Source organism: Leptonychotes weddellii, chromosome 7, assembly GCF_054177405.1.
Source record: "Leptonychotes weddellii isolate Sample4059 chromosome 7, ASM5417740v2, whole genome shotgun sequence".
In the NCBI taxonomy this organism is placed as follows: domain Eukaryota; kingdom Metazoa; phylum Chordata; class Mammalia; order Carnivora; family Phocidae; genus Leptonychotes; species Leptonychotes weddellii.
In genome coordinates this window covers 59,288,391-59,305,954 of record NC_138375.1, presented here as the reverse complement: position 1 = coordinate 59,305,954, position 17,564 = coordinate 59,288,391, and positions in this window count along the sequence as shown.

The following is a 17,564-nucleotide window of genomic DNA, read 5'->3' as shown; positions in this document are numbered from 1 at the left end:
AGGTGGAGAGGGGACAGGCAGGGGTGGACACGGCCACAGATCACTTCCCAGCCACACAGTTAGGGCCCCAGGCCTGTTGAGGCTCCGTGTCCCCCACCTGAAGAGATATTTTAAGAAGAAAACAGATCACCCCAGGGCACCTGGGTGGCTCAGTCAGTTAAGCATCTGCCTTCGGCTCGGGTCATGATCCCAGGGTCCTGGGATCGAGCCCTGCATCGGGCTCCCTGCTCGGCGGGAAGCCTGCTTCTCCCTCTCCCACTCCCCCTGCATGTGTTCCCTCTCTCACTGTCTCTCTCTCTCTCTCTGTCAAATAAATAAATAAACAAATAAATCTTAAAAAAAAAAAGAAAAGGAAAGGAAATAGATCGCCCCACCCACTCTTGAAGAGTCTGTGCGGAGCGCATCCCCAGACTCTGTGGGGTTTTTTAATCTCAGGTGATGGGATAAAAAATCCAGTCTGGGTGAGGTCCCTGCCTCACCCCCACCTCACCCCAAGTGCCCTGGACTCCTCTGGTGCCCATAGCCTCTGTACTTCTGCTTCCTTGACCTGCAAGTCAGACTCACCTTTTCAAATGGCAAAATCCTGTTCAGCCTCATAACCCTGGGCAGGTGCCACCATTTACTCATTCAGTTATGCAGCTGCTCATTGAAACTGTATTTATTCAGCACCTTTATATGCCAGGCACTGGGCTTGGCATTACACTGAGTAATATACAAAGATACAGAAAGAGGAAGAGAGAGAATCCTTGCTCTCTGGGAACCCACGGAACAGCCAAGGGGGAAGGAGGGAGCTCTTTCTGGCCCCTGCTGTGCCACACCCAGAGCAGGGGTCTCAAATCCAGACCTCTCTGGGGTCCAGCAGGCCCCTACATGAGTGAAGAAGCAGGCTGGGCCTGGCTGATGCTGGGGACAGATCCAAGTGTGCCTTATGGAAGGGAGCTCAATGTGGACAACTGGTTTTTCAGGAGAAGCTAGAAATCCAGGTATTTATATGAAATCTCCTGGTTTTTTCTTTAGATCCACCCTCCCTGGGAACCACACAAACCTGCCTGTCCACCTGCCTGCCTGGCGCTGGGGCTCTCTGGGGCTGGGTGTCAAACCTTCCAGAGCCCATCTCTTGCAGGGGGAAGGGAGGGGCAGTGTCTGGCTGGGTGATGCCTGACCAGAGAGCCTGAGCTGCAACCGGGCTCAGACACCTCCCTGGGGTACCGCCACCTGGGTCCCCAGGTCCTGGAGCCAGCCCCCTCCACCACCCTGGAGGCCTCACCAAGCCAAACGGTCCCCTTTCTCCACCGCAGCGTCCTCCAGGAAGGCTGCCTCAGCCCGGGCGCTCTGCGGACTTAAATAATAAATTGCAGCAGAGAGAGGGAAATTAAGCAATGCAGGGAGGGGAGGTGGGGGCTGGGGGCTGGAGGCTGCAATGGAAATCTGATGAGGAGTCAGCGAAGTGAAAAGGAGCAGGCAGGCGGGCGGGCTGCAGGGCGGCAAGGGGTGGGTCTTTCCGCCCCCCCAACCCTGAGCTTAGGCGTGGAGCTGAGCTGCATTGCAGCCTCCATCTGTCGACACCAGAAATCTAGCTTGGTCCTGCCATTGCTTAAAGCAAGATGAAGCCCCCTGTCAGTCCCTCACCTCCTCAGCACACCCCTTCAGGACAAGCCTCACTCACACGCGCTTGACACCCAGGACCCCTCAGCTTTGTCCCCATCCTGATCCATCCTGATGAGTGGGAGCGGAGCTCAGCAGCTTTCTTCCTTGCACCTTTTGCTCTCCCTTCCTCCCTGCATCCCTCCTACGCTGAGGACCCCAGGGTGCCCAGTGTCTAAGACTAACATGGCACAAGCAATAGGTCAGAACGTTCTGGTCAACCCCACTAGACGAAGCCTCCCAGGCTGGGAGAGCCCTGGAGTGAGGGGATGCGGAGGGGTCTCTGCCACTCCTGGCTGGGAGGGCTGGGGAGAGCTAGCCTGGCCCTGTGTGCCTCACTTTTTTTTTTTTTTTTGACAGAGAGAGAGAGAGCACAAGCAGGGGGGAGCGGCAGGCAGAGCGAGAGGGAGAAGCAGGCTCCCCGCTGAGCAGGGCGCCTGACAGGAGGCTCAATCCCAGGTAGGGTCCTGGAATCATGACCTGAGCCAAAGTCAGACACTTAATCGACTGAGCCACCCAGGCGCCCCTGTGTGCCTCACTTTTGGGGCAAATCCTGGGGAGCAGCAAGCCCCCCAACCTGGCCCCCAGCCATCAAGACAGAAGAAATTCCTTTAGGAGGGATCAGGACAGAGGTTTGGGTAGCTCAGAAGGTCCCTGTGTGCCCAGGGAGGCAGAAGTTTGGTCTCAGAGTGAGATGGTCACCGGAGTGGCCCTGGAACATGACTGGGATCTTGGCCCCCATTCAAGGCCTCGACCCTTCGTGGGCCCCTCCCGGACCTTAGTGAGAAGGCGGGGACTTGAAACTGACAAAGGAGACCCAGGATTAACCAAGAACACCCGAACTGACTATATTTATACTGAGTTGACCAAAATGGGGGCTAAAATAGAAATTAAGTTCAGTATTACAGAACCATTTTTGCCCACCTGAGTGTATAACCCTGGAAACTCTGCCCATGCTTGGCACAGAGTTCTCAAGAGACTTTTGGCGTGCAGGCAGGGACCATCCTGAGTGTCTGTTCTGCTCCGGGCTCTGTCCTGGGACCGGGGATGCAGCTGAGGTCCCAACCCTGCACACTGATATTGGAGGTGGAGGAGACCGTCAGTATGAAGGTGAGAGTAACTGCATGAGCTTATGTCAGATGGTGGGAACTGTGGTCTTGTACCATCAGCACAGGATCCTGTGATCAGGACTGCCCTGGAGGGGACCCAGGAGGACCTCTCTAAGGAGGAGACACTCGGCTGAGGCTCCAATGAGGAGAAGAAGCTAAAGGGGAAGGTCAGAGGAGAAGGCATTTCAGGCAGACAGGATGGCAGGTGCACCAGGCCAGAGATGGGCCTAGGCTTGCAGAATAGTGAAATGGGGCCCAGTGGACTGCAGCACAGTGTGAGCAGGGGCAGTGAACCCTGCCAGGCACAGGGGGGTCTGCCCTTCATTCTGTGTGACGGAAAGTCAAGAGCAGGAGCAGGTGAAGGAAGGAAGACTGGTTTGATTTACTTCTAAAGAATAGATCTTGATGACAAGGGACAATCTGCAGTGAAGCACAGGGTCCCCAGCCCCCTTGGATGGTGCCAGTTGCAGTGTCCGCAGCAGGCTCATGGCCTCACTGGTCCAGCCTGCAGCCCCCAGCCCACTCCATGGCCTTTACCTCCACCCAGATGCCATTCCTCCACACCACACAGCAAGTGGTACAGGAGCTTAATTAGCTGAGAACCAAATTTTTCCAACAGTAAGTCCTGGCTTCTTTTCTCTCTTCTCACTCTCCCTCCAAATAACACAGCTTGTGTCCCTTTAACATTTCTGTGTCCTGCTTTCCCTCCCTGATTTGCCTTTCCTTGTCTCCTCCCCATTTTCTCCTGGTTCCCGCTCCCCACATTAAATATTTGTGCTTTCAGGGGGCCTGGCTCGCTTAGTCAGTAGAGCATGCAACTCTTGACCTCAGGGTTGTGAGTTCGAGCCCCACATTGGGTGTAGAGATTACTTAAAAGCAATAATATAGGGGCACCTGGGTGGCTCAGTCGGTTAAGTGTCTGCCTTCAGCTCAGGTCATGATCCCAGGGTCCTGGGATCTAGTCCCACATCGGGCTCCTTGCTCAGCAGGGAGCCTGCTTCTCCCTCTGCCAGCCGCTCCCCCTGCTTGTGCGCACACATGCTCTCTCTCTCTGTGCCAAATAAAATCTTTAAAAATAATAATATAAATAAATAAATAAATTTGTGCTTTCTCTCCAGAGACCGAATGAATACTTTTTTCGCATACGCTGTGTGCCAAGCACATGCTTGTGTAATATCTATGACATTTATTATAGGGCTCTTGTTTGCAAGTTGCAGAAACCCAAACCACATTGGCCTGCAATGGAATGGTTTACAAAACTAGAAAGTCCATGGGTAGCGCTGGCTTCAGGCATAGCTGGACCCAGGGGAACAAACCATGTTCCTAAGGCTCTGTTATGGACCGAATGTTTGTGTCCTTGCCATAAGTTCATATATTGAAGCCCCAACGTCCAATGTGACTCTATTTGAAGACAGGGCCTTTGTGGTGGTAATCAAGGTTAAATGAGGTGGTAAAGATGGGGACCTGATCCCAGAGGATTGCCACCCTTTATGAGACACAAGAGTGCTGGCACTTGCGCGCTCTCTCTCTCCCTGCCCTGGAAAACTACACTGAGAAGGTGGTCATCTATAAGCCAAGGGGAGAGGCCTCAGAACGAAACCCACCTTGACCGTGGACTTCCCAGCCTCCAGAACCGTGAGATCTAGATGTCGGCGGTGTTTTGCTGTGGCGGTCTGAGCCAGCTGGGACAGACTCCGTTCCTCTTGTCTCTCCGCTCTGCTTTCCTCTGAGCAGGAGTCATTCTCAGACAGACCCACCTCTTCATGGAGGGACCCCCACCCCCACCCCCGGCAGCTCCAAGCAACATACTCACAGCTCTCCGCTACGGGGAGAGCCAGCTTCTCCTTGTCAATAGTTTCAACAATAAATAGAACATAGTGTTGGCAGTCAGGCCTGGATCACATCCCCACACCTGAAGCCAGAGAGAGGGTCGTCCCTGCCTGAACTATGGGGAAATGAAGGATTTTTCCAGATGAGGGCTGCACAGCTGGCAAGAGGAACAGCAGAGCCCACCCTGTTTGGGGGGAGGACTTGAAGGCTCAGAGAACTTAGGGTCTTGCCTGGGATCCCCAGAGCTCATTCTTGCCCCAAGTCTGCTGATTCTTCACCCTGCGCCCACATAAGGACGTGTCCCTCTGTCCCACAGTCTCCTCCAAGCTTCCCCTAGGACCAGCAGGTCACCCAGCTTTCGTGCCTGCCTCCTTCCTTCCTCCTCATTGCTGGCTCCTCTTAGTGTCATTTACCACAAAGGGACTCACTCAACCCCCTTTATTCCCCCAGAATCTGTGTGCAGCCAGAGGGAGAGTGGGGAGGACACATCTAGATGCATGCCAGCATCCATCTGCATGGCCCAGGGAGCAGGGAGGAGCCTTGCCATGCCGTCTCCATGACCCCCTGTGGGACTCCCCAGTCACTGTCCCCAGTTAAGCTGTGGTTTGTATGACTATTCAGGCCACTAACCCAAGTGTGCCAAAAACACAATATGTTCCTACTATCTGTATTTTAAGATTTTATTTATTTATTTGACAGAGAGAGAGACACAGCAAGAGAGGGAACACAAGCAGGGGGAGTGGAAGAGGGAGAAGCAGGCTTCCCGCTGAACAGGGAGCCCGATGCGGGGCTCGATCCCAGGATTCTGGGATTATGACCTGAGCCAAAGGCAGACGCTCAACGACTGAGCCACCCAGTTGCCCCCCTACTATCTATCTATAGTCTTTATTTCAAACGCCATTTTCTGCCCAGCTGCAGAATGTAAGACTTGGTCAGCTCAGTGATTAGGGTTTAAATTCTGTTGATTCAGAGTTTCCCTCCCCCATCTCCTTGTTCCTGGATTTCAGCGAATGTGGGTGCTGTCACAACATGGGGGTGGGGGGTTGGCAGATGGGTCATAGGTCAGTGTCTTCCCTGCTGGCACCCACCCAAGATATATCTTGGCTGTCATCTCCCTTGAGCGTTGGCAGCAATGAGGTGTCTGTCCCCATCTGGTCCCTGCTTATAAGTTTGGGGGGTGGTCTCCCTTTGTCACAACTGGGAGGCCCAGTTGCTCCCCTAGTGCTCTGGGGCTGGGAAGCTTCCTGAGCTGTCTTGCTGCAAGCCACCTCTCACTTCCTGTCTATTGTCACCACACCCCGTCAGGACATAGGGTACCGGAGGACATCACCCAACCAGGAAACAAAGCTCAGGTGCTCCCTGCGGCCAAACCCTCAGCTGCCCTGGGGGTTACTCCTCCCCAGCCCTGCCAATGATGGGATAAAGAGGGCAATGCAGACATCACCAGACCACACTGGGGAAGACCTCACCCCAGGCTGGGTGAGATGAAGCCACAACTCCAGGGGAGACGAGGCCATCTCTGGTGACACCTTGTGCTGAGAGCTACACATGGAGGTGGGGGCTGGCTGCAGGGGCTGGGGGGCCCTCCCTTGGTGGCAGGTCCATCAAGGCAATGAGATGCCCAGTGAGCAGGACCCCTCCATGTTGTGCTGTCCATCCCCTACTCCGTGTTGATACCATGCACAGACTCAGACTTTGCCTTAGACCCCCTCCTTGGCCCTGCTGGCCAGTCACAAGGTACCCTCTGATTCTTGCCCTTACCCACCCTCCAGCCCTTGCCTGTGGCCCCACCCACCTGTCCAGCATCGTGCCTATTGGCCCTTTGCCTCCCTCACCTTGTGGGAGAGGAGCCACAGACCCTGGAGCCCAGACCCTGGAGCTCTGGGGTCAGTTCTCCTCCCTTCCACTCTGATGCCCTGTCCATCCAGGTCTTTGCTGTTCCCTTCTCTGCCATCCATTTCCTGCCCAAGACACGGGCAGAAACCAGAGCATGAAGCTCTGTGTGCTTTCACTCACATTCCCCGAGGAAGTGACTGCAACAGTGGGACTGCTGGGGACAGGTGGCTGGAGCCCCACAGCACAGCAGAGACACTTTGGGCAGCATCCCCTCTACCTGTAAATGCATGCCCCTTCCCTGCCAGGGAGTCCAATGCTCACCCGCCTTCCAGAAACTGGCCCAGCTGCCTGGGAAGGAGACAGGGATCCTTGCAGCATGGTTTGTAACTGAAAAGCTGGAAGCCACCTATGTATTCATCAGGGGGGCGCTGGGTGGCTAAGCCACGGGCTAGTCGTAGAAGGGAAAACCATATGCAGGTCCAGGAAGGATCGAGAGCCATGCAGATCTATGCACAGAGCTGAAAACATACTGAGTGCAAAAAACAAAAAGCTGATGATACAGTATGATACCGTTTAAAAAAGGGGGGGGAAATCCACAAAAGAGTACTACCTCTTTTAAGGTACCTTTGTGTATTTGTAAAATCAAGAGGGAAAAAAAAATCATAGTCGTTCCCTCTGGGGAAGGGGGAGAAGGGGTGGGGTTGGTGCTGGTGGTCACAGGGGGCTTTAACTGGAATGTTCTGATTTTTTCAAAAGGAGAACGGATCCTTGTATGACATGTGTAATTTATCATAACTGAAGAAGGACAAAGAATTCCAACAGCTGGGCCACATGCCCCTTGTGCCAGCCCTGCTCCTGGCTCCCCGCCCGCCCCCTCCCCCACTCTCCCCATCTTGTCCCCCCACCCCTCGGGCCTTCCTCCAGTCCCACCCCTCTCTCTGGATCCAGAGCTGGAGGCTGTTAGATCTTCCATTTAAAACTCCTCATCCGCGCCCGCACTGGGGAGTTTCTTATTCCCTTTCAGATGTAACTGTCTGTCACCAATAATAGTCTTTTTCGATTTCATTTCCTTCAGCTCCTGCCAGCCACTCTGAGAGCCTCCTTCCCATCCCTGCTGCCCCCCCAGCCCCAAGTCAGGGGGAAAAAATACATTTTTGCCTTTACTATGATGTATGCGATCCCATAAAATAGTGAAACAGATATGAAAGGTTGAGAGAAGGTAGATAAATGGCTCCTATTATTCTACCAATCAAATGAAATACCTCTCCACGTCCTCATTTGAATGATAATAAAACTCGGAGAGGCTGCTGGTTCGCTGTTGTCATTGCCGGCAGCCGCAGGAGCCCAGGAGCCACAGGCCAAGGTAACCTTGGGGTGTCCTCTGCAGCCTGCTGGGGCCTGCAGCCCCATCTCCTCACCTCTCCCCCAGCCCAGGGCTCTCCCTACTCCCACCCCCATCCTCCTTTTCCTGCCCCACTGCCAGCTCACCCACCGGACAGCCATGCACCTGTCTGCCCAGCCCCCAGCTCTCTCTGAGCTCCACAAGGCAGAGCCAGGGCCCCAGAATAAGAAACCAGAATACCCCTAGGAATGCTCGCCCTCTCAACCCTCTCAGTCCAGACCTCCCCTGAAAGCCCCTGACCGCCTGTCTAGGCTGACCACCCATCCCAGGCATTCCCAAGGCACTAGCCACACACCTCAGTGATGGCGGGGCTGTCACCTGTGTCTTGTTCTGTCTCTAGTCCAGGGCATGTCTGTCTCCACTGCTTGGCTCTGAATTCCAGAAGGCAGGGGCCACACGGGACTGGCTTGGCAGTGGCCTCACAGCCTAAGCATGTGTGCGGAGTATTCATTCACTCCGCCGGCATTTACCAAACGTGCTTGGAGACCCTCCTCGGTTCAGATGCTTCACCAGTGAAGAAACTGATGAGAAGCCCTTCCTGAGGGAGCCCACTCCATAGGTGTGGGGCGCAGGTCAGGCCACCTCCCCTTTTGAGCCCTGCAGTCCCAAAGCCTGTAAGTGCCCACAGTTCCGTTTCCAGTGTATTTACACGGCCTCCCATGAGTCCTGGCCTGACAACCAGGGAACACCTGTGGCTTTTGCCTTCCCTGCATTTCCCCCACTTTGCCGAGAGCAGCATCTGAGGACTCCCCCCTTCCCTGCCAGAGGCAGTCCTATCCAGCTGACACTCATGAGACCGTGTACCCTAGTGTGTGCTAACATGGGCAGGCGAGGCCAGGCAGACCCCTCTCTGTGAATGGGACTCTTCAGCAGAATTTAACATCCTGACGGCCACACCCTAAAGAGACTTTAAATTCTCACTACTTAGATTCCTAGCAGGGCCCTGATTATGGCCCTCTCCTTCAAATAAATTCCCCTTGCTTAAGGTAGCCAGGTCAGTCACTGGCCCCAGGACTGCCAAGGTCAGACAATGCCCCAAACTGGCCTGCAGGGCACCACGACTTGCCCTGTCATTTCACTCAACTATGACATCTCGCTGTCTGCCCCCGACCCCATTAGAGCAGAGGCCCAGCTCTGGAGTCTCCTCCTTCCGTGTCGCCAGCACCAGGGACAGCGCCTGCCCGTGAGAATGTTGATGACAATGACTGAAACAGTGGGTACCCATTTTAGAGATGAGGAAGAGGAGCCCTAGAGGGCCAGAGACAAGTCAGGACCCGAATCCAAGCCTTCTCTCCCCTTGCCTGGGACTCCTCCCTCTGTACCAGTTGCTCCCATATACCAGACTCTCCCTCTTCCTCAAGCCAAGGAACATCCTGAGGAAGAGCCTCCCAAGAGATAAGCCAGATCTGAGGCCTCAGGTCCATGAAGCGGGGGGGACTAGCAAGTATGGTATGTGGGGTTAACTCACTGCAAGCAACAGGTAGTTCCCGGAATGCACTGGAAGTTTGTCTAGCAGTTCACTGAATTAACAGCAGGCAGAACATGGAGCGGAAGGGCCTCCTGCAAGGCTCAGAGCCTGCTCCAGCTCCTTCTCAATCCTTGTATCAGGCCTCAAAACCCTAGGACAGAGATAGACATGTGATCCTCCTCTGGTTGGCTGCACTGATAGGGAGTCTACAGACAGAAGTCAGTACTATCACCTCCGGCAAGAGGAGTGGACTTGGAGCCGCTGAAGCCCCACCAGCTGACAAGTGAGGCCAACCAGACTGTCACTCCTGGTTCCAGCTTGGTTCAGCCTCCCAAGGGCTGCTTTGGCCCTGGCTTTCAGCAGGGTTAAGAGCACCAGCTCAGGAAGCCAAGGACTCCTTGGAGGGAACTGAAATTGAACATTTTGCAGCTGGGGAACTGAAGGCTGAGAAAAGACAGTGACAGAGCCAAAGTCCTTCCCATTGCAGCATGGGGCTGACCAGAGACCCTCAGGCCTCCACCAGGGAAGAGGCAGTGTGGCTGAGGCAGGAGCTATGAGCCATGTGACCCTCAGCAGGCCACTGCGACTGAGTCCCCACTTCCTCATGTATAAGATGAGGCTGCTCCTCGGGACTATTGTAAGGATTAAACAAACACGAAATTGATTTACTGATACGAAAATACTTGGAATGGAAATGAAAACATATATCCACACAAGGACTTGTACATGAAAGTTCATAGCAACCTTATTCACAATTGCCAGATACTGGACACTATCCAAATGTTCCATCAGTGGCGAATGAATAAAGAAACTGGTGTGTCCACATGATGAAATACTACTCAGCACTCAAAGAAACAAACCACTGATACACCCAAAAATGTGGATGGATCTCAAAAGCATAATGCCAAGTGGCAGAGTCAAGCTCAAAAGGCTGCATCTATAGGATTCCATACACAGCTGATTCTCGTTATTCGTGGTCGTTATGTTCTGTAAAGTGGCCGCAGACACTGGATTTGTGAATACAGAACCGCCGCTCCTAGGGGCATTCAGGGTTAGGTTCCTGCAAGCCTCTGTCAGCCAGTCAATACATAACTGTGTTGTTTCTGTATACAGCAACTTCATTTAACATATATTATTAATTCATTAACGTTGAACTCACAGCCAACAGCACTAAAACTCAGGTATGAATGAAGCTGATCTAACACACGTAGTTTCTCCACAAGGCACATCACAGCCTTCTCGGCACCTCAGAACATTAGGCAGCACTGCAGCACTACACTTGGGGGGACCAACAAAGAGCAAAAAAATGCGAAAAACATGGTACTAAATAAATGTCACAAAGGACACTTGTTTACAGTATGAGAGCTGAAAGAAGAAAACAGAGTGTCGCCTTCTTTAACTTCAGCAGAGAACATGTGCATCAAGTGAATTAAATTTTTTAAATTTATTTGTCAGAGAGAGAAAGAGAGAGGGAACACAAGCAGGGGGAGTGGCAGGCAGAGGCAGAGGGAGAAGCAGACTCCCCGCTGAGCAAGGAGCCCGATGTGGGGCTCGATCCCAGGACCCTGGGATCATGACCTGAGCTGAAGGCAGAGGCTTAACCAACTGAGCCATCCAGGCGTCCCTCGAATTAAATTTTTCACCACTCTGCACATGTCCATGAATCACCATGAAAGCACCATGAGTCTTGATTTAGGGGTTACGAATAAATTTTAGTGAGTAAACGAGTTCACAAATACGGAATCTGTGAATACTCCCATATACCAGACTCTATATAAAACTCTAAAACTATAAAACTCTAAAGTAAAAAAATCTAACCCACGGTGATAGAAAGCAAATCAGTGGTTGCCTGGTACAGGGAGGGGCAGAGACTGACAAGGAAGGACCACAAGGCACCTTCTGGGTGATGGAAATGTTCTCTATCTTGATTGTGGTGGGAGTTACACAGGGGGATAAATCTGTAAAACTCACTGAAATATACCCTTAAAATGGGTACATTCTATTGTTTGTAAATTATACCTCAATAAGTTGACTTTACAAAAACAACTTAGCATGATGTCTGATCATTCTGCCATTCCTTTTGGGATCTCGGGGCCAGCCTCCTTGGAAGGGTCAGCACAGGATGAAGGAAGGGGCAGGGAGTGCCAACTTGGGCTCCATTTGGAAGCTGTTTGTGTCTTCCCCTCTCCATGAGATGGCTTGTATGACCCAGACCCTTGGCTTCTCCCACCCAGACTTTCTCATTCCCATGGTGTCAACCAGAACTCTTTGATTGCACATGCCAGAAACCCAATTCAAACCAGTTTAGAAGAAAAAGTGGGGAGAGGGTGTTTTTTGCTCCTGTCTTGGAAAGAAAGCTCTGCGTCAGACATGGCTAGATCTAGGTCTTAAGTGTGGTCACTGGGCCAAGGTTGGTCACCCTCTTCTGAGTCTGTTTCTCTGTGAATTTCACTCTGGGACCATGGGCAGGAAGGTGGTCCCTAGTGGCTCCAGAACTCCAAGGAGAGGGAGGTTCTCTGTCTCAGCAAAGACTGGGGAGCAGGCATCGTTTGCCCACTTCACTGCTGAAGGGATGGAGCATGCTGACTGGTCAGGCCTGGGTCCTGTTCTCACTTCCCATGAAGAATATGGACCAAGGGTGGGGGAGGATTCTTCCCAGAAGAAAATCCAGAATATGGGAGAAGAGATGGGGACCAGGCAGAAACAGGAGATGCCTAACAACCAGTTTGCTTTGAGCCAGAACTCCTTTTCCAGGGCTGATGTCATAGATACATCAAGAACCTGGACCTGGCAGGGAATGGATGGGAAGTCAGAATTAGACTCAATATTCTAGAACCCCATGGGGAAAAAGGCAGGATATTTTGATCTTAATTGTCCCAGGAGAAAGAGCAGAAGGATTTCCTGGGTTCCACACCTCTTATCTCTGCAGCTCCCACTAACTAGAAGTAGTTGCCTGGCTCTGCTGCCCCAGCTCCCCACTCCTGATGCAGAATCCAGGTACATCTACTTCTCTTGCCACAGAGATTCCAGTGACCTAAACATCTTGTCCCTATTTTGAGACCAACACCAATTATTTTGAAAATAAGTCCTTTCCTGGCATGTCAAGAGCTCTGTCATTCAGTTCTGGCCTTAGGGAAATACTGTGCTTCTATCTTTTTAGCAGGACATGATCATGGAACCTCCTGAGCATCAGTGAATTTTCTTAGACTCTTGCTAATGGAGGATCAGCCCTGTCCCTGACTTTTTCAAAAAGCTTCTTTGAGAACCCACTGAATTTTTCTTCAATTTAACAAACACTTATTAAGTACCCACTTAATTGGAAACAAGATGAAGAAGATGGTCCCTGCCCTTGTCTCTTCCTTTCTAATCTTTATACTTATTTATTTTCTTGTGTTAGTGCATTGGTTAGAATTCCACTACAATGCTGAATGGTAGTACTAACAGCATCTTTTCCCTATTCCTTCTATAATTTTCAACATTAAGTATGAAGTTTGTTCTATATGTCTGAGAGATGCCCTTTATTGGGATAAAGAATTATTTTTTAATTTCTAGTTGCTAAGAAATTGTGATTTTTAAATTTAATTTTTTTTAAGTAGGCTCCATGCCCAGCCTGGAGCCCAATGTGGGGCTTGAACTCAGGGCCCTGAGATCAAAACCTGAGCTGAAATCAAGAGTTGGACACTTAACCAACTGAGCCACCCAGGCACCCTGAAATGATCTTTTTATATCATAAATTGATGTTGAAGTTTATCAAATACTTTTTCTAGATCACATTTTACTGGGATGTGTAATCCAAAAGCTTTACTATACCGAGCTCTAATAGACAGTAGACAGGAACCTACAAGAGGGGGTGAGGAGGACCAGGGACAGCCAAGGAAACAAAGGAATATTTGAGTAGGTCCTTCAAGGATATGAAGAAACTGACCAGCATCAATGTAGGGAATGGCACTGTGAGTTGAGGGGGACAATCTAAGCAAAAATATGGTGTGTGAACATGCCTTCAGAGAATGGGGACTAGTCTGGAGTGGTCCTTTCATGTGAGATACCTCTGCTAGTTGGCAAATGCCGGCCCACTGTGGGTCCAGGACATACCTTAGCCCTGCAGGAATGGCTGCTTGGGCACTTGACAGTGAAGTGAGCACAGATGGCAAAAATCAAGAGAACAATCAAGATTACCCTTGGAAATTGCTTAAATTGTCCATAAAACACATGCATGGGTTTTATATCTAAAACCCTGTAAGAATTCTAGAGTGCTCCTGCTTACCTGCCAGGCTAACTCCAACTTGCTTCTGTGTTAAGCTTTATTCTGTAACGTTAATGCTCATTAGTAGATTTGTTCAGTCCTGGGAGGACTACTTGAGTTTCATCTCAAGTCAGCCAGAAGTTAGACAATACAGGATGCCATTGTGATATGCAGGTAGCAGGCACTGGATGCCTTGGTGGGTGGGCAGAGGCAACTGCAGGCTCTCCATCCAAGTCACAGGCCTGCTCAACGCATCTCCATCTCCTCCCCTCCTCTCCACCCCTGTTAGGGCCTCTGGGTGAGCGTCCCTTGGCGGCACCTCCTGCCCCATTCATCCCCATTAGCCGGTGTCCACACTGGGCTGGAGGGAGATCAATTACCAGTGCTGGCCACTGAACCGTGCTAATGAGGATGTACGCTCGCTCAGCTGGAGGCAGGGATGGGTGGGAGGGGTAGGGGAAGCAGCCCATGTGAGCTACCTCACTAAAGGCGTCAGGGGGGAAGGCTCCCTCTGGGGACCCTGGAAGGAGCCCCCTGGGGGGCAGAGACCCCAGGAACCAAGGTTTAGCTCAAGCTGTGTGAGGGAGAAGAGGAAACAGCCTGGCTGGGGGGTAGGGACTCAGGGAGCAGGGGTGACACTGCTGAGAAGAGGGACATCCTCAGGCCTGAACTGATCAGGCGCCCCCTGAGCCTTTGCTCAGGCCCTGCCCTCTGCCAAAGTTGCCCTCCCTGTGTGCCCCACGCCCCAAGGGCCAGCTCAGAGATGTCCACCTGCACCGCAACGGCCTCCTGGCTCCCAGGCCTCCTTGGACCCGCCCTGCTGGATTCTGATTGTATCAGATGGTGCTGTTCTGTATGAAAAGACACTTGACCTCTCTCGTAAGAGCCATGCAAAGGAAAACCTCAAGGAGAGACTATTTCCTTCTATCAGATTGGCAAAGATAGACCAAGCGGATAAAGGCAGTCCTGGCCCTGCTGCTGGGAGCAGGAGGGGCAGGTGCAGCTCTATGTAAATGGGTGTGATCACTTCAGAGGGCAATTTGGCAGTAGCTATTTAAACCAAAAATGCCCTTTAACCCAGCCATTCGCTTCCGTGCATTTATCCTCTGAGATACAAGTGCCCAGAGATAAAAGTACAAGAGTGCTCACCGCCCGGAAACATCCCACATGTCCATCAGGAGTGGCCGTGGAAGTCCATGAGGCCTCATCACACAATGGGGCATTCCCCTGGCCTCCTCGCCTGTGGAGCGAAATTAGCAGGGTGCCCATCTCCAAGCTGTTTGGGGAAGTAGATCAGTTAATATAAATAAAGTGCTTAGTGGAGCATCCAGCACATAGTTGAGTACAAGTTCCCGCTATTATTATCAGTTTGCTATTGTTGAAAAGAATGGGGTGGATCTATACATACTGATATGTAATTATCTCCCAGAAATGCTGGTCAGTGCAAAATGCAGACAGAAGATTCTGTTGGAGGCGCCAGTCGTGCGGTATGTGGATTGGGTTCTGGCTTGCTTTGTTTCTTGAGGAGATCTGCTTTTGAATGCATAGACCATCTGCGAGAGGACACGGCCAGGACTAACAATAGTGGCTGCCTCCAGTGAGGAGAAGGTGACCAAGAGACAGGGCAAGAAGGGATTTGCACGTATCCTTCCATGCAGTTTGTGGTTTTTAACCACACGCCTGCACCACCTATTCAAACAAATAAACCACTTGTCAAGACTGGTGACTCACCTGCCTGAAACTCCCACCAGCCCCCGAGCTCCCTGAGGACAGAAACAGTGTCAGAGCTGCTGCCAAGTTCTGGGCACCCAGCATGGCCTGGCACACACAGATACTTGGCAAATGTTGGCTGGCAGGAAAGCCACCTGGAATTCCACGTGGCCCCTCTGTCCGGAACCCCCTCTCCCCAAGCATGATTCCCAGGAGACTCCCACAGATGGGGGCAGGTGCGTGCTGAAGCAGCCTGGGGACGGTCTGGCCTGATCAGGAGGCAGGCCTGAGAGCTAATTTCCAGAGGATCATTCCTGGAAGCAGGACCCAGGTGTCCAGGTGTGTCCGGGCCTCCAGGGGTCTAAGCCTCTGCCAAGGACTAGAACTTCGGGCCACAGCAGAGGTCCCTCTGTATACAGGTTACCGATGTCCCCATCTGTCTGCGTAGCCCCTTCTTACCAGGAGGCAGTAAGGCTCCCTATCAGGCCAATGCTTGGGCTGGGGAGCAGAAATGAGGCCCCAGGCCCAGGAAGGGACCTGCCGGGACCAATTCTGCCATCAGCCCCGACTTGGGGCCACCCTTCTCTGTAGCCCTCATCCTCTTGTCCAGTGAAGCCGGGGCTGCTTCAGTCTGATCCCCAGGAGAGAGGGCTTGGCTGTGCCTCTTTCCAGAGCCTTGGAGTGGAGCCTAAGTGGGAACAGCTCGACTCTCCACCATCCATCAAGCAAGGGACAGAGAGGCGAAACATGGCTTGTCCCTGCAGGGAATCACCCCAGCAGTCACATGAAACAAAGCAGCTCTACACGCACAGACATGACTAGGTCTTCAAAACACATTGTGGCATCTGGGAAAGCAAGCTACAGCAAGACGGGGCAGTATCCTGCCACTTCGAACCACACACAATGATACCCAACATTTTCTGTGTGTACGCAACATGAGTGCAAAATTTTAAAAATATAAAATGTCTGGAAGGTTCTATGGCTCACAGCAGTGATGACACGGGAGGAAGGCAGGAGAGGGGAGTAGAATGGGACAGTTAGGGGACTTTCGTTTCATCCATTTTTTAAGGAGATTGGGTTCCTGTTTTACCTGTGCTACCAAAATAATTTAAAATTAAAATTAGGGGTGCCTGGCTAGTTCAGTCGGTTGAGCATCGGCTCAGGTCATGATCTCAGGGTCGTGGTATCAAGCCCTGCATCGGGCTGTGCGCTCAGCAGGAGATTCTCTCTCTCCCTCTGCCCCCCTCACTCTCTTCTCTCTAAAATAAATAAATCTTTAAAAAAATTAAAATAATTAAAGACTTTGTTCCATGTCGCTTTTTCATAGAAAGCGAGACCACTCACTGACCACCCCATTTAATACACAGGCTGGCTCCCACCCTGCACACCCTCAAGGCCCCCTGCTCTCTCTAACATTCCCATAGCACTCACCCTTCCCCAGCTGAGTGACTCATTATGATGCTCACTGGGTGGCATTTTCTTCCTTCCTTGGCTGGTCTGCAGCTCCAGCCCAGGAGGAGAGTCCTGCCCACTGCCTGTTTCCATGTAGCTCCAGAGCTAAGAATGGCTTTATGTTTTTTAATGGTTGATCATCAAAAGAGGGATAATATTTTGTGACACATGGAAATTATATGAAATTCAAATTTCAGTGTCCAGGAAATTTTATTAGAACACTGCCATGCCCATTTGTTTGTCTTGTCAAGAGTTCCTTTCTGCCAAACAATGAATCATGGAACACTTCATCTAAAACTAATGATGTAATGTATGCGGATTAACATAAGAATAAAAAAAAAATTTATAATAAAATAAAAAAAAAAAAAAGAGTTCCTTTCTGCCATAAAGCAGAGTTCAGTGGTTGTATGGCCTGAAAGCCTAAAATATTTACTATTTGGCCCTTTGCAGACAAACACGGCTGACCCCTGGTCTGGTCTGTGAGCACCACAGGGGTAGGGGATTTCTTTTTGTTCCTTATGTATCCTTATACTACGATGTCTGACACATAATAGGTGTTCAGTGAATCTGGTTGGATGAGTCAAGTGTATGTGTTGGAGCCTATCGCCTGGACCTCCTAGAGAAAGTGACCCCCGTTCCCACCATCTGCGGGGGCCTGAAGGTGGGTTCAGGCAGTGTTGTTGGCTCTGAGTCCTTGCAGAAGAGAGGCCAGGGGGTGGAAAGGCCTGGATTTGACACCAACAGGGTGGACCCCCAGGTCTGTGGAACCGTGGCTATGGCCTTGCTCAGCCCCAGGGGCTGCCCCCCCACCCACCCAACGTCGGCCACACCCACAGCCTCCCCCAGTTTGCAGCTGAGTCAGCTACACTG